Below are 25,790 nucleotides of genomic sequence, written 5' to 3'. Positions count from 1 at the left end.
TGGGGAATATCTACAGGATGTAATTTACCTGGCATCTTTAGTCTCTCTGCCTTAATCCTTTGACAAGACAAACACTGCTTGACATAGTGAAGGACATCACCCTTCATACCTTGCCAATAGTAACTTCTACGAATTGCATTGATGGTTTTGGCATAACCTGGATGTGCTGAAGTTGGGCCATCATGTGCTTCATATAGGATAGCATTCCTTAGGGTAGAATCCTCAGGTATGCATAATCGATTCCTATAGTAAATTTTCCCATCTTCTAAGGATTAATGTAGAGGTTTAGGCTGATTTGATGATACCCTCTCTTCACGTAGGATACTAGCAAGCATCTGGTAATCTGTATCTCTGACAACAGCGTCCAAGACCTTGTCTAGAATAGGGTTGTTAGCCATGGAAATTGCCCCCAGAAAAGCTTTACGGCTTAGGGCATCTGCCACAACATTATCCTTACCTAGTCTAAATTTAATATCAAAATCATATTCGTGCATGAGTTCTATCCATCTCCTCTGTCTCATATTAAGGTTAGGTTGGGTAAAAATCCACTTAATACTCTTGTGATCTGTTACCAATTGGAATTTGCGTCCCAATAGATAATGTCTCCATAGCTTGAGAGCATGAATAACTGCTAGCGATTCTAAATCATGTGTAGCATAATTCACTTCATGAATCCTAAGCTTCCGAGAATTAAAAGCTATAGGCCTTCCTTCTTGAGTAAGGATTCCTCGTAATGCAAGGTTACTAGCATCTGTGATCACCTCGATTTCTTGGTGAAATCTGGAACTTTTAAGAGAGGTTCTGAAGCAAGATACTCCTTAAGATGTTTGAAGCAAGATTCATGTTTTTCTTCCCAAAGTATCGTTGCTCCTTTCTTTAGCAAGTCGGTTAGTGGTGCAGCTTTAAGAGCATAGTCCTTTACAAAGATCCTGTACCACCCTGTGATACTTAAGAACCCTCTGACTTTGGTTTGTGAAGTGGGTTGAGGCCATTCCACAATATCTTTGACTTTGTTAGGGTCAACAGAGACTCCTTCAGGTGAAATGATAAACCCTAAGTAACAGACCTTAGGGGTAAAGAAGGTACATTTGCTTTTCTTTGCATACAGCTTATTTCGGCATAAAAGCTCTAACACTTTCCTAACATGTCCTTCATGCTCTTCCTCTGATTTGGAATAAATTAAGATATCGTCAAAGAATACTAGGACAAAATCATCCAAGAATTCTCTAAAGATATCGTGCATCAGACGATTGAAAGTTGCAGGAGCATTCATAAGTCCAAAAGCCATCATTGTAAATTCGTAATGACCATAACGAGTGTTGAAAGCTAATTTGGAGATATCAGCCTCCTGGATTCGAATTTGATGATAGCCAGATCGAAGATCAATCTTCCTGACTATTTTGGCTCCATGTAATCTGTCCAGCATCTCATCAATACAAGGAATTGGATATTTATACTTGATGGTAACCTGATTTAAGCCCCTATAATCTATGCAAAGTCGAAGAGAGCCATCCTTTTTCTTTTGGAAGAGAACAGGTGCACCCCATGGAGATGTACTAGGTCGGATAAACCCTTGCTCAATAAACTGCTTGAGCTGCTCCTTGAGTTCTATAGCCTCTGGAAGTGACATCTTGTACGGCGCTCTTGAGATTGGTTCACTACCTGGAAAAATTTTGATTTCATGGTCTACCTCCCTAGGTGGTGGTAGTTCAGAAAGTTCACTAGGGAAAACATCTGCAAATTCTTCTAGCCACATTGGTTCAGGGTTGGAAGAAGATTTTTCTACTTTGTTTAGCTTGACTACAAAAATTTGTTGACCCTTGCGTAACCCTTTCAAAAGACAATTAACTTTGACCAAGTAAGCTTTTGGTCGTCCATTTTGGCCTTGAATAGTGACTTCTTGACCTAGGTTGTCCACAAAAGTAACACTTTCTTGGGCACAATGGATATTGTCATTATGACTGGCTAACCAATCCATTCCAATAATTCCGTCATAGATTCTTATGGGTAAGGTTCGAAAAGTAGCAGAAGTAGAGTATTCTCCCAACTTGAAATCTATTTTTCCCACAGTGTACTGAGATAACACCTCCTTTCCATTGGCTAATTCAACTCTCATCTTTCTTGTAGGATGTTGATTAAGTCCTAACCTCCTTAAACATTTAGGTGACAAGAAAGAATGAGTACTACCACAATCAATAAGAAGCTCAAATTTTTCACCTTGGTGATTTGCAGGTGTTTGAATGACAGCATATTGTTGTCTTGCTCTTGGGTTATCAATTGTAGCATGTAGAGTTGCTCTTTCCTCTTGTTCTTCTCCCAATGTTGGTTCTCCTATGATAGCATTGACTCTGGCAGCCATTCCGCGCCCTCGACCTCGTCCTCCATTTCTTCCTCCACGATTTATTATTTGGCCTCGTCCTCTAGCTCGAGTAGGTGTATTTGTTGCGGAGACTCGCCTAGGACATACATTCCTGAAATGTCCTAACTCGTTGCATTCATAGCATCTAAGATCTACATTTTGAGCTACATTTGCTAAAGCTGCAACTATTGGATGAGTTTGGTGAACTGGGTAAACTTGCCTTTGGTTCCACATCATAGGCCGTCCTCTCCTTCCAGCATTCCTTAAATTTCCATTTCATACCCTTTGAGAGTTTGACATCTCTTTAGCTAAGGGTTTAGCTCTTAAAAGAGAATCTTGCAAATTTACAGGCCTCATGGCTTCTAGACGAGTATTTAAAGGAGCATTTAGCCCTTGGCAGAAACGGGCTACTTGTTGATCTGTGGTCATTGGCGGAGCATAGCGCCTAAGAGTTACAAATTTGGAGTAGTAATCTTCCACTGTAAGATGAAACTGACGTAAGTTGAAGAATTCATTCATCTTAAGGGATTCGTGTGCAGGTGGAAGATAACGTCCTTTGATAGCATACTTAATGTCTTCCCAAGTTTGAGTGTTTTGAGCTACTTGATTATCTTTGCAGTGTTGTTTCCACCAAAGCTTGGCATCCCCCGTGAGACGAAACATAGCCAACATTGCCTGGTTATCGGGAGTAGTACCAGCAGCAGCAAAATAATCCTCCATCTCTTCAAGCCACACCTCTGCATCACACTCAACTAGGGCTCCTTCTTCTTTGAAAGAGGGAAGTTTAGCTTGCTTGAGAAGTAGCTTTTTCTCTTGAAGAGATGTGTACACCGCACTCTGTGCAATATAGATTAAGTGAAACTTTATTGGATACTCTAACTTTAATCCACTTTAAGGCCAGACTTGATCAGAAAATAATACAAACAAAAGATAATATTAATCCAAACTTTATTTATATACACATTATTTACTACCAAGGTTGGTAGTCTTTAGGTACAAGGATTGTAATGTCTCTATATTTTGAGTTTAGTGACTACAAAAGGATAGGCTAAAGGATCAAAATAATAAGTTTCTTTTGACCCTTGAAAGCTACGAGATACACATATGGGTCGAATCCTACCACCATGGATAACTTTTGTAACTTGGTTATAGACCCATTAGGTCTGAGATATCTTTTCTCCTCCCAAGGTAATGGTAGCATCCGGATTCTTAGTACCAAGGAAAAGATAAACTTCGATGACTTTTAACTCCTCTGCCCAACAAAGTTTCTTGAGGTTGGTATCCATGCACCATATCTTGTCAGCATCGATGGTATAGATTCCTCCAGATGGACTCCAGTTGATACCCCATCCTCTATGCACCCTTGGAATAGGTGGTGCAAACACCCTATCCAAAATCATCATCACCCTTTTTCGAAATTGATAATTCGGTGATTGGCATGCATTTTCAAACATGATGGTGAACAGCTGGAATTTTTGGTAGGCTGAATGAACATTTTCCTGTACCAAGAAATTTCAATCTTCAATACCATATAAAAACTCAAAACAATTTTTCTAGGTTCTTCTATTATTTCAAACATTCGCATCCTTCAATATCCAAACATCAATCTAAAAATCTCCCCAAGCTTTAACCTAGGCTCTGATACCAGTGTGAGGTCCCTTCCCCTTGTCGAGAGGAGCGGAGTACCTTTGATAGGTCTCGAATCCTGATAAGGAAAAACCAACGGACATTGCCTTAGCTACTACGTAGCCACGGGCATGAACCGTTAGAGAAGGATTGGTCCTATCTCGCTATGGCGGAGCGTGACCACCATAACCCAATCTAAAAACTATCTATAATCAATTATACCTAAAAGTATAAATCTTAGAGTGACCAACCTGTGCGCTTTTTTCTCCATGTTTCAGAAGCACAGCTGCCAAGGTTTGTCTCTTTTAAGATTTATGACTAAAAAAAACAATTTCTAGCATTGGAAAGTTACCTGACTCATCCGGTCCACCTGTCCATAGAATGATACCGTCGGGGTATCATTCTCCCACTTTCCACACCACACTCACCCTTCTTTTGTTATCTAATTACTACCACACTGTTAAAACATACATGTTCCTTTATTTTATTTATGATACTGGTTCGTTAAAACAACCCTTCAAACAGTATTACAAACAATAGTCAAACAAGAAGTCTTCTAATTTTAAACCAACAACCCTTGGATTAGGTTCACTCAAGAATCTCTATTGGCGCTATTATGTCCGATCGGTATATGCATTATTTATAAAAACCCTTGTCCTCATGAGTGTCCCATACCGCTCGACAAGTACTCGTTGTGCTAATCTGGACGTACTCCCGTCGCAGCAACAACGCTGCCAATCTGGGCGTCATCCTCACGCCACGGCAAAACAAAACTGCAATATCCACCTGGGCTAATCTGGGTGTACTCCCACCACAGGATCAGTGGTGCCATCCTGGGCGTCATCTCACGCCTCGGCAACTTCCACATAATACGAGCGCTAACAAGTAGAGATACTTGAGAAAAACCATACCGAAGGTTTTGTAGCAACCAGTTTAACCAGACAATCTTTCCTACTTGTCAAACGTATGACGAGTTTCTTCGGGTTAAGCCCTGTGGTTTCGGCCCGTGTTTTCTTTTCACAAGGTAAATAATATATTCCTATGGTTGTTACCATATACATGTGGTAGTGATGTGTGTGAACACACTAGGACCGCCGGGGCATTTTTTCCCTCTTTAGGAGGTTTTTTCCCCCGTGCATTGTATATACGCCCATCACTCTAGGGCTATCTATCTTTCCATTGCAGACTAAGTAACACACTCTCTATTGTGTGCCTTGAGCTTCCTTCGTCTTCTCCAAGTTGTGTGTGTTTCTCTGCAACCCTAATTCCAACAATTGGTATCAGAGCAGGTCACGTCCTCCCAGGCTTAGTCGCCAGCTGCTCCAGCACACGCCTGCTCACTTTCTCCGATTTCAGTGAGCTTTGGCGAGCGTTCGCAGGTCGACAAATATTTTGGTCAGAATTTTGATATTTTTCAGTCTGCTCAGAATTTTGATTTGGGATCATTTCGGCCTCCGTTTCCACTACGGGCAGTACTGCACAAGCTATTTCGTCATTTTGTGCAGATTTTCTGTCAGTGCCGTTTTCTGCATAACAGGTGCCTTACAGTCTTCTACGGTTTGTGCTATATAGCACAAGTTGTTCCCACTCCATTTCTCCTATTTTTGGGCAGTTTTCACATCAGGTGCAGCATTTACCATGGCTGACAACAACAACACAGATGTGTTCAAGATGTTTGCTGCTGAGGACAGGTTGGATGGGGACAACTACCCTATGTGGGCTTATATGATGCAACATGTTCTTGTGTCAAAAGGTGTCTGGAACATTGTGCAGGGCATTGATGTACGTCCTGGTTCTGAAGATGTAGGAGATATTGAGGATGTTGCAGGTCTTGCTGCAAGGATTGCAACTGTTAGAGTTGTTTTGCCTACGGCAGAACAAGCTCGTTGGGATGTTAAGGATGCGCAGGCTCATGCATTGATTGCGTTGTCTGTGAAGCGCACCATTATTCCTCACATCCGCTCAGCAAAATCTGCAAAACAGGCTTGGGATATTCTAGCAGGTCTTTATGCAAGCCGCAATGAGGCTAAAATTGATTTGCTGCGTAAAGAGCTAGAGTCGAAGATTATGCATGAGGAAGATGATATGGACACTTTCCTTGCTAGTGTCAAGGATATCAATGAGCAACTCATTTCTGCAGGTGAAGTCATTTCGGACAGTTCCCTTGTGCAGACTGTTCTTGATGCCTTACCAGATTCCTACCAGACTTTTGCTAGTACTTGGAGACTCATGACCCAAGGAAATCCTGAAGTTGTCAAGTTTGATGCATTATGCACATTGCTATTGCAAGAGTCACTTTCTAGAAAAAACAGGACTAGGCAGCGTGCAGTTGAACAGGCTTTTATTGCTTCTCAAAGAAAGGGTGGTAACAGTAATGCAGCCACTTCTTATGGTTCTGCTGCGAGTGGCAAAAATTCTGTTCCTAATGCTTCTGCTGGCAGCACTTCGTCTGGCAATTCTGGTGATAAGGGCAAAAAGAAGATGCGTTGCCATTATTGTAAAGCCAATGATCACTTGATCAAGTCGTGTCCTAAGTTGAAGGCCAAAGAGGCTAAGAAGAAAGAGGGTGGTTCCACTGCAAATGCTGGTTCCACTACAAATGCAGCCATTGTTGAGTCTTCTGTGAAAGGAGATTGTGATGCTGATGTTGATGCAGAATGGGATTTTAGCGCAGAGTGCACTTACAATCCTGTTGTCCATGATGCATGCTTGTCAGTTGCTGCAGATTCACATGTGTGGTATTTCGACAGTGGTGCTACAAAGCACATTACCTCACATCGTGAGTTGTTTACCTCTCTCGAGTCTGTCCCTCATGGGAATTGAGTCACTTGTGCCAACAATGCCTCTTATCCAGTTCAGGGAGTTGGAAAGATTGTGCTCACTGCTGCTAATGGCAGTTCCTTCACACTTGTTGATGCACTTTATGTACCTGGGATCAAGAAGAATCTCTTGTCTGTATCCGCACTTGCTAGAGTTGGACTTGTAGTCAAATTTGTGGATGACAGATGTACAGTTCATGATCTCAGTTTTGGTGATGAAATTGTTGCATCTGGTCTTTTGTGCCGTGGGCTGTATAAGCTCACTTTGTATGACAAGTGTGGACAAAATTTTGCAAATGCTGTTGCTGATTCAAGGGCTATTTCAGATGCAAAACTTTGGCATGCACGTTTTGGTCATCTGAATCTTGCCAGTTTGCTGCGTTTGTAGAAATCTGATATGATTGCTTCTTTGCCGCCTCTTGAAGCACCTATCAAACATGTTTGTGAAGGCTGTATTCTGGGTAAAATGCAGCGTTCTAAGTTTCCAAAGGATGGTTCAGTTAGGGCCACATGCAGGTTGCAGCTTGTGCATAGTGATGTTTGTGGGCCCATGCAAACTCCGTCCTTGGGCAATTACCTGTACTTCGTGACTTTCATTGATGATTACTCCAAGCATGCATGGGTATTTCCGCTTAAAGCGAAGTCCGAAGTTTTTATGTGCTTCAAACAATTTTTGGCTATGGCTGAAAATGTGTCAAAATGTACTATGGGCACCCTCCGTTCCGATCGAGGGGGGGAGTATATGTCTCATGAATTTAATGCATTTCTGGCTAGTCGTGGGATAAAACACCAATGTACAGTGCCTTATACACCTCAGCAAAATGGTGTTGCTGAGAGGAAAAACAGGTCACTAACGGAAATGGCACGATGTATGGTCAAAAGTCAAGCTTTGCCGCATTCTTTTTGGCTTGAGGCCATCATGTGTGCCACTTATGTACTTAACAGGTGTCCTACGAAAGCTTTGCAGTCTATTACTCCATATGAAGCATGGCATGATAGAAAACCTTCTATTGAGCACATGCATGTTTTTGGCTGTTTGGCATATGCTTTGGTGCCACAAGTGCAGCGCAGAAAATTGGATGATAAGGCTGTCAAATGTATTTTTGTTGGTTATAGTGCTGAAAGCAAAGGTTACAGGTTGTATCATCCGCAAACAAAACGTATTCTGGTTTCACGGGATGTAGTGTTTGTGGAAGACTCTGTTCAACCCTTGCTGTCATGTACTAGAGACAGTAATGTAAGCTCACAGGACATTTATGACACTTTGTTGCCTCTTTTCAGTGGTGGAAATACGAATGTAAGTTCCAATGAGGCAAATGTACAGCCTATGGGGGTTTCTGAAAATGTTTTAGAACAGCCTATTACTGATGCAGATGTACATGATGTACTTGATGAGGAAAGGGCTGAAAATGAGCAGGCTAGAGGTATGCCAAAATGGCTGGTGCACACTTTGAGTGACAGTAAATTGGATGCACCTTTATCTAGTCGTACTCGTTCAGGCTCTCGCCATGCATCTTATGCATCGGATTGTTATGCTTTGGCTGTGTCTAGTTTACATGATGTTGAGGAGCCTCTGTCTTTTGATGAAGCACAGAATTCAGAAAATTGGATTGCTGCCATGAAATCAGAATATGATGCACTTATAGAGAATGACACATGGACTTTATGTGATTTGCCTCCTGGCAAAAAGGCCATTGGTACGAAGTGGGTTTACAAGTTGAAACGCAAGCCGGATGGTGAGATCGATCGCCATAAGGCTCGACTTGTTGCAAAGGGTTATGCACAACAAAAAGGCATAGATTATGAAGAGACTTTTGCTCCCACTTGTCGCATGACTACTGTGCGTTTTCTATGTGCATTGGCAGCTCATTTTGGTTGGGATGTACATCAATTAGACATTGTTACTGCTTTCTTGAATGGTGACATATTTGAGGAAGTTTATGTAACGCAGCCTCGCGGTTTTGTCATAAAAGGACAAGAGGACAAAGTGTGCAAATGTAAGAAGGCTTTGTATGGGTTGAAGCAATCTCCTCGTGCTTGGTATGAGAAAGCTAACACTCATTTGGCTAAACGAGGCTTTCGTAATAGTCCAACAGAAAGCACATTGTATGTAAAGCGCGAGGATGATGTATTTCTCATTGTGGTTCTTTATGTTGATGATTTGCTGATCACTGGACCAAATGAGAGACATATTGCTAAATTTAAGGCTGATTTGAATGCTACTTTCAAGATAAAAGATTTGGGGCTGCTGCATCATTACTTGGGTATACAGTTTAAGCAGTGTGATGGTGGTATTGCCTTGTGTCAGAAAAGTTACATAGAGACATTGCTATGTAAGTTTGGACTTGAGGATTGCAAACCTATTGCCACTCCCATGGAAACAGGTTTGAATTTGAGTCTACATGATGCTGGCGATCCTGCTGATGTCACTCTTTACCAAACTGCTGTTGGCTGCCTCATTTATGTATGCAACACGAGGCTAGATATTCAGTTTGCTGTCTCGCAGGTCAGCAGATTTATGCATAGCCCAGGGTCTAAGCATTGGCAGGCTGTCAAGAGGATTTTACGCTACCTTAGTGGCACTTTACATCTTGGCTTGTTTTATCCCAAGGGGGGATCAATGCCGCCAGACTTGCATGCTTTTTCGGACTCAGATTGGGCTGGTTGTTTTGACACGCTGTGAGCGGGATGAAAACACACATAGAGCCTCTATAACAACCCGACACACACTCTTGGAAAGATACACACACACACTATGGGGCACCACTCGGCTTAGACAACACACCTGGCCGAGACAGGGAACACACCTCTAGAGTGAGAGGAGAGAGACTATCCACTTGCCCACTCCACACAGACACACACACACACACACACCCAAAAAACTCAACTCAAAAGAGGAGAATTTCTGATGTTTAGATACAATTGAGCTTGGGCCAACGCCAATGGGGCAAACAACTCACACAATATGGGTAAAATAAGCCAGATACAATCACAAACTAGAGCAGAAACTTCGCTCATAGGAGAAACTTACACAGAAAAATAGAAGAAAAAGAGTGAGTAATTTGGCAAAATGGATAGCGCCATTGCGTCCGGAACGGCCCAAAACCCCAGTCTACAATGTCAAAGTGCTCAAATCCGACCTTAGATGAGCAGTTTACGGCCAAAACAGGCTCCAAAAACACCAAAAACACACCTGCGGCTGTTCCTCCTCTCTTCTCCACGTTTTTTCTGGTCTTCTCTCTGTTTTTTTAGTTCCCACACTTAGCTTTTTTAGTTGGGCACCCTTGGCCTTTTAGATGACCTCAAACGGACCCCGAACAGGCCAAAAACTGACCTCGCAGTGCATAGTTGTCACCTTTTTGCATCATTCGCACACCTGGCACTCAGATTTTTTCCAATAATGCATCTCCCCACCACGTGAAGTGGCCCCAAAAAAAGGTCCTCATGATGACCTTTCTGCATAATTCTCACAAGCAAACACCCACGTTGTGTCCGTCCTCATCCGCGTGCAAATATTGACCTCGTTCGCCCTCCTGACGCCACTAGATGCCATCTGACGCACCTGCTGACCTCACGTCGTCGGCCCGCGGATAGCTTCCTCGAGAAGTTTTACGCGCTACCAAATCCTCCTTATTGTAGAAAAAACACACTGGTACTAGTAATAGTGAAAATCGATGCACTATGTACACCCTGTCCTACCTGTACACATGTGGGCCCCATGTAACCACCTGGCTCTGGAAAATGGGCAATCCTTTATTTGATGCACCATGCATGTATATGTACATATGCGCAATCCCTTGCTCCAAAAAACTCCTGACATAATTTGCCCATCCCCTAGCCTGCTAGATCATTCATGATCAGCAGCAGCAAAGAGAGATATGAGACTCGCCGCATCACAGGTCTCCTCATCCCTCACCAACACTGCTTGATCCACAGACAACTCATCTTGCTCCACCATCATCAATCTAGCATGATATAATTTAAGACGCAACCCATTTACCCTTGACTTATGTAGAACACCATCCAGGTTAGCCAGCTGATATGTGCCATTTGGAAAACACTCCACTACCTTGAAAGGGCCTTCCCACTTAATTTGAAACTTCTTTTGGAAGGTGTTGTCCAGCTTACTGTTGTAGCGCAAAACCAAGTCATGTTTCTTGATACCCTTACTTTTGACCTTTTCATTTATCTTTGCCAAAGCCTTATCCTGCATCTGCCCATAATGCTCCAATGCGCTCATCCTATCCAACTGGACCTCTTGTAACTGCAAGAGCCTCTCTTTGAATGCATCACTAGGCGACCCAAGCAACTTCTCTAACATCTTGACCGCAGGCAACTCTACCTCCACAGGCAATAGTGCTTCCTTTCCATACACCAAATGAAATGGAGTATACCCTGTACCTGTCTTCACCGAAGTACGGTAAGCCCATAATGCACTAGGCAATTCCAAATCCCAATTCTTTCCTTGGTGCTCTGTCACTTTCGAAAGAATCTGTACCAACTCACCATTGAATCTTTCATTTAAGCCATTACACTACGGATAATAAGGAGTGGTATGCTGGTGCCTAATCTTCATCTTTGTGCATAAGAAGTCTAGCAGTTTAGCTCTAAATCCTGGCCCCTTATCTGAAAGTAGCTCTAATGGCACCCCAAACTTGCAACATATTTCATCATACACAAATTTTGCCACATCCTTTGCAGTGATCTGTTTTACTGCTATAGCCTCTGCCCATCTAGAAAGATAGTCCACTGCCGTCAAAATATAGCTTTTGTCCCTGCTTGTGATAGGTAACGGGCCTATTGCATCAATCCCCCACTTTTCAAACACATCAAACGCCATAATGGTTTTTCGTAGCTCTGGATTCAACACTCTCTTCCCAAATGCTTGACACCTATTGCAAGACCTACACCAATGGTGAACATCCTTGTGCAAACTAGGCCATACATACCCCTCTTGCAAAATCTTATGCAAGGTGATCTTTAGAGCAAAATGGCCACCACATGCACCTTCATGATTCTCTTCCAACACTCTGTAAAGCTCCTCCGCCAAGGTACACGTCTCAACACGAGATCAGCCCCTTTCATGTATAAGAAATCACCAATCAATTTGTACCTGTATGCTTTACGCACAAAGCCATACTTCTTAGACTTTTGAATCTCCTTTGGAATGATTCCTGTTAGCAAAAACTCCTCTTCTTGAGCCAAACTTTCCGGGCCATGATAAAGAGGTAAATTGGTCCTCAACACGAATAGCTCCCCAATCATGCCTTGAGCTGCTTCATGTGCCTCTCCATTTAGAGCACGTTCAATGTGTTTGATGCTCCATGCTTCAAACTTTTTTAACAGGCCTTTAATTCTAAAGCACATTTCCTTCAATGAGGTGTTCTTGCTCTTCCACACACCCAGCACTTGCTTCACCACTAACAAGGCATCACCTTTTATGCTCAACCTTCGAACCCCATGCTTCAAACAAATGTGTAATCCGGCTTCCAATGTAGCATATTCAGCCTCATTGTTACTATGTGCATCCAATTTGAACCCTCTCTTGCATACTAGCTTCCCCTCTGGATCATAAAGTGCTATACCCCCTGAAGCTGCATCGTGGCTCTTTCTGTATGAACCATCAAAGAACAACACATGTGCATTGCTGATCTGTGGCACTTCTTCAACTACCTTTCTCACCACCTCTTCTTTAACAATAAGGGGATTCTCCTTGTAGGTCAACAAATCAGCTAGGGTAGCCCTTGTACTATCGTCCACTAGAAAAGAGAACTCAAACTCTTGCAACTCAATTACCCATTTCTTCACCACATTTGACATGTTAGTACCATTAATTAACTGTGGCAAAAAGGCATAACTCATCAAGAAAACAAAAGGCCGTGGTAGCAAGTAATGACGAAATCGTCGACAAGCAAATATTACACTGGCCATCACTAGCTCTACTTCCGATAACTTTCTCTGCGCTACCAACTTCACTCGGCTTGCACAATACACTGGCCTCATATAATGGCTGCCCTTCCCCTTTTGCAATAGCATAGCTCCAATGGCATCATCCCCTACTGATGGATTTACATAAAAAACTTTCTTCCAATCAGGAGCCTGCATGGCTGACAAACCCCCTAACACCTCTTTCACCTCTTGAAACACTTCTTCACACTTGTCATCCCATTGCAATGGATCATGCTTTGCCACTTGTTGTAATGGATAAAGAATCTGAGATGAAAATGGAATAAACCTTGCCATGTACTTCACTTTGTGTATAAAGGTTGCCAATTGCTTTGTACTCGTAGGTGATGGAAGAAGAATAATAGACTTAACCTTGTCTGGATCAGCCTCAATGCCATTTTCTGACACCATGTGGCCTAATAACTTCACCCTTGGCTGTGCTAGATGACATTTCTTTGGATTTAGTTGTCCTCCACATTCATCATATCGATAATTACAAATCTATAATCTCTGCTCAAATTGAAGATCCTATGTATGAGTTATGGAGGGCCAAAATTCATGAAGTTGTCCACCCCCTTTTTTGGGGAGGAAAGTGCATCCTTTGACTACTCTTACACCTCTCTTACATACCCACCATTCTTGCACACATGGCGTGCATCTATTTGTCAAAATTTTAATCATTTCTATAATCTCATGCCAAATAAAGAGGCCCTCCTACACACCATACTCTTCCACTTGCAAACCTGCAAAACAACGCCATGGTGCAAGTCACACCAATGTGGACCTTTGGGTGCATGTTTGGCTCTATCCTAATGATCCATCCATCAATGTGTATCCAAAATTCAATAAGCTTGATTCATAATTACAATACGTAGATAGAGGGAAGCAAGGTATTCTTGGATTCTGCAAGTGATTGTTGACTATTGGAGTTGATAGCACACGATGTTCTTTGCATCAATGTCAAATTCTTTCCCATACCACTAGCAAATTGCACGAAAGGATCATTCATGCAGAGGAGGAAGTGAAAAACCTAAAGCTACAGATAGAAGAGAAGGATTCTAAGATTGAAAAGATTGAAGATAAGATCCTGCATCTTAAAAACACGCCTTTAGGTACAAGGGAACGTAAGAGGAGCTTCAATGCCATAGGGACTTTAGCCCCTGAAGGTGGTGCTAAAAAAAGAAGGATCATAGCTACAAGGTGCATTTTTTCTACACTCCCATCTATGCTTTAAGTCTCTTTTGTGGTAATTTTTTTATCCATTCTTGTAGGAATTTTATCGAAGAGCTGTGTGGTGGCCATAGCTAGGAGGATTGCATCCATTTATTGAGTTTGGGCCTCAAGAAATCGTATGTCGTAGGCCTTCTATGAGCACCAAATGCAGAACATTTAAACAATGCTATCACAAAGGAGGTGATGCAAAAGTTTTTAAATCTTGTGAGCGATGATGTACATAAGGCTTGTGATGAAGTGGGTATTAGTTCTAAGGGCCACGTTGCCTTATATGGTCTCCTTAAGGATGCTTTAAGGGAAAGAGAAATTATTGAGAATACTTTTCCTATACCACTTAAGGTCAATATTTCTAAGAAGGCCTCAAATGAGGATCTGTACTTTCAGATTGGAGGCTATTTGCACACAAAGGAGATAGTGCCTCTATCCATCTTTACCAAGAGGTAAAAAGGAGTAAGAAAACATACCAATACAAGCGTAGGTGCAAAGAGGGTGGATAAGGGATTTCCTTACTCAATGTTAGATAATATTTTTGTTGATTTGAGATGTCTTCAAATGGCAATGATACATTTTTATGGTGTTCACCTAATGGTGAGGCTATAGTAATGCATAGTCTTTTTTTAAAAAACTATATGTTATTTTGGACATTTTCCATTGATAGGTTCAAAGTTGGTGTTTGTGCTCAATCTAGACAAGTGTCAGATTGTGAAGAAATGAAGACTAGAAAGGATGAGTATTACTCTCATGAATGAGGTATTATTTCATGCAAAGTGTACAGCTATGAACAAGGATTGTCCACCATCTTTCAGTGTGCAGTGGGAGAAAGAAATTTGGTGGCTTGGTGCTATTGAGGTTCCCAAGGAGACCCATTGAGTGCTTGCTTGTATTTTTGAACACATTTCATGGATAGCAGATGTCATTAAGGCACATCTAGCTAGGGAAAAAATCCAAGTAGATGACATAGGGGAGTTTGATGTTGACTGGCACTAGGTGGCAATTTGAAAACAATCAAGTATATTCTAAGGTGCAAACAAGGGGCTGGAGCTCTATACTCTTGTCCATTCTACATTAAGGGCTATGAGGGAAATGCACAAAAAATTGCAATGGTCGATGAAATAGAGGTAGAGGAAAATTCACAAATTACACGTGTGTGGGAGCATTTGGTGCTACGATGTCCTATGCTAGGGGAGCCCAATCGTGCCATAAAAGACAGTGAATGGAACTCTATAATTAACTTCCCTCTCAAAAACGTGCATTTTTCATTAGGAAGAGGATGGGGTATAGGAGGGCCTCTTTATTTTCCATAAGATTATGGAGGTGATTAACATTTAAATAGATGCATGACATGTGTGCAAGAATGGTGGGTGTGCAAGAGAGGTGTAAGAGTGGTCAAAGGATGTACTTTTCTCCCCAAAAAAGGGGGTGGATAACTTTATGGTTTTTGGCCTTCCATAACTCCTATATATGATCTCCAATTTGAGCGAAGATTATATCTAATCTGTAATCTACATGCCAAGCTCTTTCCGTAGATATGTTACATGATATGGTTTTGCCCACTAGATTTTAAAGTTGATTTTGGGAAAAAAAATTGAATTCAAATATACTAGCCATTTTACGTGTTTGAATTCAAAAGTTGTCCTTCGATTTCTTTTTTAATACTAAAGGTTTGACTCCCTTAAACTACGAAATAAAGAAGCCCTCTTAGACCCCATTCTCTTCCTAATGTGCACAGTTCATGCTTTTATGCGCATCTTCGATCGTTTATTAAAGCTTCCTATTTGTTTATGTCTATATAATGAAGCCTGCGGGACGGAGAGGTCGTTTGACGCTACCTCAAAAGTAGAAGGGCTCTTATATTCAATAGATTGTCATGGGACCAATACCTCCATTGTTGCGTAGAAGAACAATCCAAAATTTGGTGGTGGATTTCATAAAGGCGGTCTTCATTGCATGGGGTGAAATAAACACTACACACTCTATGGTGAGTGCTTTCTATTCTACCTTGTTCTATTATATGCTTTAGTTTTGATCATCAATGTTTTGTGGGTTTTTGGGCAACACATCCTGTATGCACATGGTCCATACTTTATGAACATGTATGGTTCATTGGATATTTTGAGCACGCAAGGTATGGAGAAGTCACACTATTGTGCTAGGGGCGTCTACTTCAAGAATACAAGACATGGAGGGGGTTTAGTGCGCTCATTCTATCTTCAAGAAATGTCAAATTGATTTTACCGTACCACCTTTGGACGCAAAGTGTCGATTGAACGTGCAAGGTCATCGTGCTTAGCAAAAGAAGCCCGTCGACTAGCCCATGCGCGTTTGTTAGAGTACTGGTGATCCTCACAAGGTCCACTACGGCATGAAGAGTGGCAAGCATCAAGGACCACGGTGGGAAAATTCTAGGCCAGGAGGTAGTAAATGTACTTGGAATTTGCATAGACATTGTTTGATTGCTTATGCAAATTTTCAAGTAGACGTTTAGCTCTGTGTGTTTGAATAGTTCTCTACTTTCATGTGATTTTTTAATTCAAAATATTATTTACTTGTGCTTTTAGCGGCTCTTTTCCACCATGTAAACCCACACTTATATGTCCACCCTATATCAAGAGGAAAAAAACCCCCATCACAAACACAAAACACTCCCTCCCTCACTGAATACCACAAGCTCTAGGAAGCCTCCCAAATGCAATTTCTAGATGGCAAGGACCAAAAAAACTCCAAAGAAGAATCCAAAGACCAATGAGGTGCACAGAAGGCAAAATATGCATGCAAATAGACAACCAAAAGAGCTAGCTAACCCCGAGCTAACCCTGAATGCACAGAGACGGACACATCCAATGAGCATCCATTGTGGGAAGGGGAAGATATCCTAGTGAATCATAGGGTAGGTTAAAAGACATTGCCAAGAGGATGGGCACGATGCCATCCGGCCTAGGTCACCAAAATGTGACTGGCAAGTCACTGCTGAGGAAATGGGTGCCATGTCTCTAATCAACCCAACATGATGAGTGAAGCAGTGATGATGAATATTATGATCCTGATGAAGATACCTTCCAACCACCTCCCAAGCGCCATCGCAAGTTGAGATTCTACAACAAACCACAAAGAGCAGAGCCACAAGGAGCTCAGATCCCCGCACAACGCTGACCTCAAAGAGCACGATGTAGAGCATTCACTGAAATCCAGCATTACCAAAAGACAACATAGCTCCTTATCAAGAAAGCACCATTTGCATGGACATTTAAGGAGGTGATACAAAGATATAGCACAAAGATTTGGATGTCTGTTGTTGCCCTTGCATCAATTCAAGAGGTTGCAAAGACTTATTTGGTCAGTCTCTTTTGTGAACCATTCTTATGTGTTGTCCATGCTAAGTGTGTAACAATCATGACCAAGGACATGCAACTAGCATGTCACCTAGGACATGAGTGATACTTTCTGATGTGAGACCCTTGCCTCATAATCTCCTCTTGTTGAGCCTGTGAAAGCTGACAAGGAGACTTATTAGGAGGTGAACTACCATGTAGATGTTCTATTGACATCCTATTCCCTTTTACAAGGTAGCTCCCTGGGAATGTCATTTATTGTCGTGCAGCTCCACTCCCATGCTAAGAAAGATACCAAGAAGATGCTCATTGATCTTAATTGAAGCTTACTTGATTAACAATGAGTGTTTAAGGCTTGCTAGCAAGCTAGTTTTACGATTAATGTATGTCAGATGCGGCTTTAAAGGACCAACATATGCCTTGATGATCCTAAAACGGAGTATTCTTGAGGTGATCACAGATTGGATATTATGATCTAGAACTGGAGTCCTTGAAATTCTCTACCGGCGTGTATTTTGTTGAACTTAAATGTGAAGCTACTCTAAATATAGCCCTAGGTCTACTCTATACATATATCATCTTGGGTGTGTATCCTACATAGTTTGGTGTTGCACTCTCTGTGTATCACCTCTTTGTTCTTCTATTTCTGTGCCTTCTTGTTACATTTAATGGCCTAGTAACTTCTGTGTAGCTGAAATTAGCATGAACATAGTGAGCATCTCATTAGAATAGATTCCTAATGAGCATAACAAGAGTGCTTGGGTAGAGAGAGCAACAAAAAGCATAACACCTAGTTAGATAGCATGAACAATACTTCAAAAGAGAGAAAAATTAAGCTATTGACAACAGTTGAGGACTGAATTTACATGGAGTGAGTCCCCCCTCCAAAAGGCTTTGTATTATAGGTTTTTCCCATCAAGAGAGTCATTTTACAATACAATTCTTTGTGTTCCTTCAATACTAGCTAGTGCAATGAGGATGGAAGCTTCAAGCACTAAGCAAAACACTTATAAAACAGAACATCAATTCCCTCACGGTCTTAGACCCAAGACCTCACACACCTTCAAAGATGGTGAGAGCTAGTGGGGTATGAGAGTAGATTGAGAGGAAGAAGGCGTAGTCTTACGAGAAATATGTACATCTCCTCACATAATCACTCATATTAGCATAGCTCATATTAGTAATTAGCATGGTAGAGGAGATAAGCATGCATTGAAGCTTGGCTCTTGCTTGGATTTGCATCACAAAGCCAAGAGTTGTTGGTGTAGGCCTCCCTTCTCACAAGCTTGGAGTAGGTGATAAGCTTTCCATTAAAGCTTGAGAAGGAGAGAGAGAGTCTTCTTGCTTCACAAATGAGCTTGTGTGAGTGTGTGTGGAATAATGACTTTAGAAAATCAGCCCCCTCTCTTTCTTGGTCGACCCCTCATGCTATTTTCTCATGTACCACCCCATTGGACCTCTCCAAGCTTAGCCAATAGGATTAAAGGAGCATAAGTGATAGCCTTCTGACATATGTCCCCCTTTCCCCTTTTGTGAGATCTTTAGGTAATTAATTGATGCAACTAAACTCTCATTGGACCCCTTTGTCTCCTGGCCAATAGGAATCAGGCAAGCCATTAGGCTGTTGAATGCTCATTGGACCCCTTGGGAGACTGTTCAATAATCTTCTAGAGAGCTTAATTCTTATTCGTTCTTTTATTAAGTGTTTTTAATTTAATTGAACTATATTTACTCTAGCGTAATTCTCATTGGTCCACCTCCATGGCCATCCAATAGGATTTCAGTATACCTTGTGGGCAGCTGGGCTAGGGAGCTGACACGTGTCCCTCATTCCCTTTGTGTGAAAGAGGCTTGTGAGTATGTGTGTGTTTTTTTCTCTCTCATTCCCTACTTCCAAGGCTTGCCCCCTCTTATGTAGGAACTATGAAGACTTTTTGAACACACACAAAGCATCCAATTTTCCTAGTGTTTGACCTTTGGACATAACCTTTGAATTTCACTACAAGAGGTACTTCACATTAGCGATGCTCGCAATGCGACGCTCAAAAGCGAAAACCCACGGCGTCGCTAGTTTACTTGTAACTTAGCGGCGCTCATAGAGACGCCTATAGCGAGCCCGAGAGGGGTAAAAAATAAACCAAGAGCGTTCAAAAACTCAAATCTCAGATATGAGTTTTCGGCACTCAAGCAAGCAAAGGTAACCCGCGCTCTCCCTCTCTCTCTCTTTCTTCTCCACACACACACACACACATACACAAGGAGAGGAAGGAGAGCCAGGTATGCTCCTTCCAGGGATTTCATTAACGTAATCACGATCGGGTGATTACGTAAATAACTCTAGTATTTACACAAAAAAATCATGTGATCACGTTAATTGTTAATGTGACTTTATTTTTTTTGGGCTTTTTCATTTTCCCGGCGGGCCCTCCCGGTATATGCAGTAGCCCGACGGGCCCGCCGGGAAAATGAAAAAGCTCGGCAGGAGTAATTATATAAAGTAAACAATGTGGTAACGCCGGTATTTTGTTGAACCGGAGGGAGAGAGCGCAAGTAGATGAAGAGAGACGAAGGAGAAGAGAGAGAGAACTCCTTATCTGCAAACCCCAAAGTGTGTCTACTGATCACACGAGATGTGTTTATATAGAGGGGACCAGGGTGCTATTTATAGAGATACTATATATAGCTCAACACCCCCACTCAAATGAAGGTCTCTAACTATGGATGAAAAAAACCCTTGGGGGCTCAAGGGAAAAACCCACAGCTCTATATATACCCACCGTTTTATTAAAATGTTTTAAATATACATTTACAATGTTCAAAGGAGCTACATCACTCCTGTTTTACAATGTGCCCTTTCAAGAGTCTTTAACAACCCTATATATACAATTGAATTGATGCAAATTCTTCAATATCTTTGAACATCTTCAATATGTTTGAGCCGCTTCAATATCTTTGAGCCCATGTACACACAGCTTGACACGCCTTTCATCCTGTAGACAACATCAACTCAAGAAAAACATATCGAGATGTGAAGGTTAAAAATAAATACATCACATTATCCTTAGAGACGGTTCGCGACGCCGCTCTAGAGACAACATAGAACGTAATGCACATAGAAACAAACGTAACATCAATGTGATCACATGTGCACAAATATATACAAAGCCGGCATGTGATAAATACATTGGACCCCCAAGATCTCAACTAACAGTTGTCATCGTCATGGCTTTACGTACCATGGCATTAGAGATTCTTTCAACAAATAAAAACTTTGAAATATCGATCATCATGTCTTTACGTACCATGGCATCACGGTATTCACCATGGCATAAGAGACGCTCAGAAAAGTTTTGAAATACCTCATCATGGTTTTGCGTACAATGGCCTTAGAGACGTTTTCTTCAAATCAAATAAAAATTATAAAATAGTAATCACCATCATGGCTTTACGTACCATGACATTACAGACCTTAGTTTTGTGCAAAATCTGCAAAACCTCAAGATAATGATGAGTCAATAGATAACTGCTTTGTAAAATCACGTGAAATATTTTAAGAAAAATCGTGACGAGATTAGTAGCATGTATCAAGAACCAAAGCCATGATCAATGGAGAAAAAAAAAACGCAACAAATAATATCACCTTGAACCATGGATGAAGATAATAAAAACGCATCATGTAACCTTACCCATGACATCATGGAGCTCGAGTTGGTGAACCCAAGATGTATTAGAATCTAATCTCTCCTCGTAAAAAAAACATTCGCAAGACGACTTCCATCTTAGTGTGGGAAACACCTAAAAAAAATTTCTTTTAAAATACTTATCTTGTATCATAATCCATGAAAGTAGAGGGGATGGAGGAGCAGTGCCCGACGTGCCTAGGGGCTCTTCACATTCTGTGGCGCAGCCGTCTCCAAGCACTGGTCGACAGAGATAGTAATGGTCCTATTAATTCAGTGCTGACTATTTTTAGCACCGCTCGATTTGGCATCACAAAGATGTTGGAGCTATATATGGCTCACTCTACTCAACTTGGTCTCACCTATATATTTGTATCTTGTCCTCAATATGAATCAGTCTTCGGGAGCGTATATGGTGTGTCTCTTGTCTCGTCTCTCTCTCTTTCTCTCTTCATCTCAACATGGTATCAGAGCAGTAACGATCATGCGCCGATTCAATTCATGGTGACAAAACAGTATGTGTATGCGATTTGCATGTAAGATTCAAAAATTACTACAAATTTTATTTTTGAGCATTGATTCTTGTTAATTGTGGTTGTTTTGTGTTAAGAAGAATATGATTAGTGTTTTGTGTGACGTTTATTGCTAATCAGTCTAATCGTTGATTATGTTTTCTTGTTGATGACACCCTGAACTTCATCTCAATTTTTCTTGTTGTTCTCCTCAAAATTTGGAGAAACGGGAAAAGCGCACATAAATACTTTATTTGAGAGGGTTGCTTAACAAGTTACAATATGAAGTTGGTACTGCCATGACGGGACATACTGAATCTTTCAAATCTATTATTAATCAACTTGCTACTGCCGGTGATCCTGTTCCACAAAAGCAATTGATTACACTTCTCCTTGATACGGTGAAGGACTCTTCTTATGATAACATTGTTACTATTCTCTCTAATAAAGATGGTCTTGATTTCAACCAAGCCTGCATGTCTTTAATTGAATACTCTCAACGTCAAGAACGTCGTAATTCTAGTCATGATACAACTATGATTTCACACGAGGAGACTGAGTCACAACAGATGGAATGGGCTTTTTATGCTCGAAGGAGTCCATTTCAACGAGGAAACCTCGAGGTGGCCGTCTCGGTAATATTTTCTCTTGTCTCAAATTTCCTAATAAGCAATGTTCTTACTGCAACAGAAATGGCCATACTGAAGATGATTGTTGGGCACGTCAATATGATGAAGAACACAATATTACCACAAAACAACCACGTTTATCTAGAGACTCTTCTTCTTCTTCTTGTGAATATTGTGGACGATCTGATCATCCCACTCATATGTGCTATAAGCGTCGATTCGACACAGATCGGAATAGAGCATATGCTACTGAACATCGAAACAACATTGTACCAGAAACAAGCTGCGTCCTATGTTCAGTTGCTCCAGATAGAATACTTCATGTATGCGATGGATCACTTTTTATTGTCTATTCTAGTGCTACAGGAAATATGACATATCAGTCTAAGTGGCTCCATAACTATCATCCACTACCAGTTCAACGTGTTGTTTATCTTGCTGATGATACTACTTGTCAAGTAAAGGGTATTGGAGACTTATATCTTGGTACCTTATCTTCTTCCACTCGAATTTTGCAAGGAGTATTACATGTACCAGATCTTCAACGTAATCTTCTTTCAGTTGCTAGACTTGTTGATCTTGGTCTGTTTGTTGGATTTGATCATACCAAATGCCGAATTGAGAAAGGTGGACGGACTATAGCCACTGCTTCTCGAAATGGTAATTTGTTTGAACTCTCTCTCAACGATGTTGTAGTACATGTTGTCACTGCTCCAGGTGATCATGATTGCGAAGTATGGCATCACCGTTTTGTTCATGCTGATTTCTCAAAACTCCTTGATCTTCAACGTCGTGATCTTGTTCATGGCATAGATCTTAAAGCCTATCCTCATATGGGAATTTGTGAATTTTGTGCTCTTGGGAAACACAATCGCAAACCCTTTCCTCTTTCAAATACAACTCATTCTCATTACATATTGGATCTTGTTCATACTGATATATGTGGACCTCTACCTTCTTCGAGATCACAATATCGCTACTTCATTACTTTCATTGATGATTTCTCAAGGTATACGACTGTATTTCTACTTAGACAAAAATCTGAAGCCTTATCTGTTTTCAAACAATTCCACAAGGCTGTGGAACTTCAAACTGGTCGTCGCCTTAAGAAGCTTCGTAGTGACAATGGAGGCGAATATGTTTCTCGAGAGTTTGTGAGTTACTGTGCTGACAGTGGAATTCATCATGAACACACTATTGGCGCGAGTAAAGTCCAACATTACGTTGAATGGGTACAGGTCATTGTGCACTATACCGGTCGACGAGTGGCAGCCGCAACGCCATCGATTAACACATGAAAAATTGTCTGCATCTACTCGATCACTACTTTGATCCACACCGTGTCTATCTCGCTTACAGGGCTGTTTGCTACAGGCAATGACCTCCAGCCGTGTTGTAACATGTGCATGTGTTGATTGAACAATCCGTGAGCGAAAGATAAGCGACACATCATGTCGCCCACGGTACCGCCATTATAGTATGGGAATATTGTGATCCAAGGGGCTTTTGTAGTAAACCCAATGCACCTTACAATGGAGGGGTGAATTGTTTGCATTCCTTACTCTCTCTGAAAGCTGTCAAATTTCACCTCACCTTCTCCCTTGTAACATTTTCCCACATATGTAATGTGGTCGAGAAAAAATGAGATGCCTTTGATGTTGTACAATGTGCATACACCGAAGGAGCTTGCTCCAATCCTCATACCTTCTACCAAGGCTTCGTGAGGGATCGATGCTGACAAGATGAGTGCACTTTGCATTCAAAGCACTGCGCATGATTGTGTCGGTGCCGCTGGCATCGGATCGACCTCCCAAAGCTGCTTGCACATCTTGGGTCATCTTCAATCTCTTGGGTAATGCTTCTTGGTCCTGCGCTTTCACACGCTTCATCTTTACCTTCTGTTCTTCCCACAATTTATCCCAGAGCTCTAATTTTGACATGTCGCAAGTAGGTGGGATATCTTCCTTTAAGTCTCTGTAACATACTTTCATATTGCCCAACACTACCCTGACTTTGCGGTGGGGGTCAAAATCTCATATCCAAGTTGGACGCAACAACTCGTATTGGCCTTCAAGTTGCAATCTACGCTCTGTGTTCTCCCATATAGCGCTAGTGATGTCTTTGGTGTAGACATCGCTTTCATTAATCTACTGTATGCGATCAGTTGCACATGATGAGATTGCCAAAATACATTCTTTACGAATGGCACACATAATAGATTTCTTTTGATCTGGAATCATATTTGCAGTGGACAATACAAAAACAGCATATCAACTACAAATTCATGGTTGCGAACACTCTCACACTATCTCAGGTAAACTCTTAACCACCACTTGAAGACTTTAACAAATGTGCAAGGAAATATTGATAAAATTTGAATATAATCTTCACTTAAAATTGCAATCTGTTACATGTGTAAAAGCAGTTCAAACAAGTGGTTTATAAGAACGTAGTTTAGATCAAACAATACATGTTAACGGTCTTTAACATTTCACCATATATTGAATTTTTAACTTATATTTTTCTCCGTGCACACATACTAATTCAAACAAAGCACGCACCGACTTAAAAACTTCAAAAGATTTAAAACATTGGAAGTATAGAAATTGGACTAGCAAATTGTGTTCACACACTTTTTTAGATAGAATTTATGTAAATGTAATAATCAAAAAGCGATGATAACTGATGCTCTTTAAAAAGATACAAAAGAATATTTAACATGAAAATTGTGCGCATTTAGATTTTTTACAGAGAATTTATGTAAATGAAGCATTAAAAATAGTGACAATGCTTGAGAGTCCTTTAAAAAGATTAAAAACAAAAAATTAAACATGCAATTTGTGTGCAAATACTTATTTACATGTAACTAATATAAATGGAACATTTAAAATAGCGATGATTGATGAATAAAGTATTCTATATAAATAAAACATTTAATATAGCGATGATTGATGAATAAAGTATTCTATATAAATGAAACATTTAAAATAGCGATGATTGATGAGTAAAATATTCTATATAAATGGAACATTTAAAATAGTGATGATTGATGACTAAAGTATTCTATATAAATGGAACATTTAAAATAGCGATGATTGATGAGTAAAGTATTATTTTGATTATGATTAGCTAGTATATAATTTCAAATGGACAGTTAAAAACAACAAAGTCAAACAATTCATACATTTTGTATATGAAATACTCTTCACAGCCGCGTTACGTACTTAATACTTAATACTTAATAAATTAACTACACATGCACATACAAATTATATAACGTTCGTACGGCCGGGTTAACGACCTGAACGCCACATTTATGCAAAAATATATGCTTTTAGCAAACGACACTCTATTAGCCGCGTTACCAATCGAGTGCCGCTTGAATCTAAGGAAAAACAATAGCCTACATGCAAACATCATATAGTCGCATTACCGACCGATGCCCATATGTTTTTTGGGAAAGGGAAAGGGAAGTTGACTTAGCATAAGGATACTAGATTCGCCGTGTTACTGACATGGTACCTAGATAGGAAGCAATACTTAACACAAGGACATCATCTTCCCCGCATCACCGAGGTGATGCCCCAAGCATTGTTCCATAGAACAACTTACACACACACTCCCATTGTGTGGTAAGGTACCTTATTACTACCATGC

The sequence above is a fragment of the Adiantum capillus-veneris genome, chromosome 10 (assembly GCF_014529385.1).
Source record: "Adiantum capillus-veneris isolate H3 chromosome 10, ASM1452938v2, whole genome shotgun sequence".
Taxonomy (NCBI): Eukaryota; Viridiplantae; Streptophyta; class Polypodiopsida; order Polypodiales; family Pteridaceae; genus Adiantum; species Adiantum capillus-veneris.
This window is presented reverse-complemented; position numbering follows the sequence as displayed.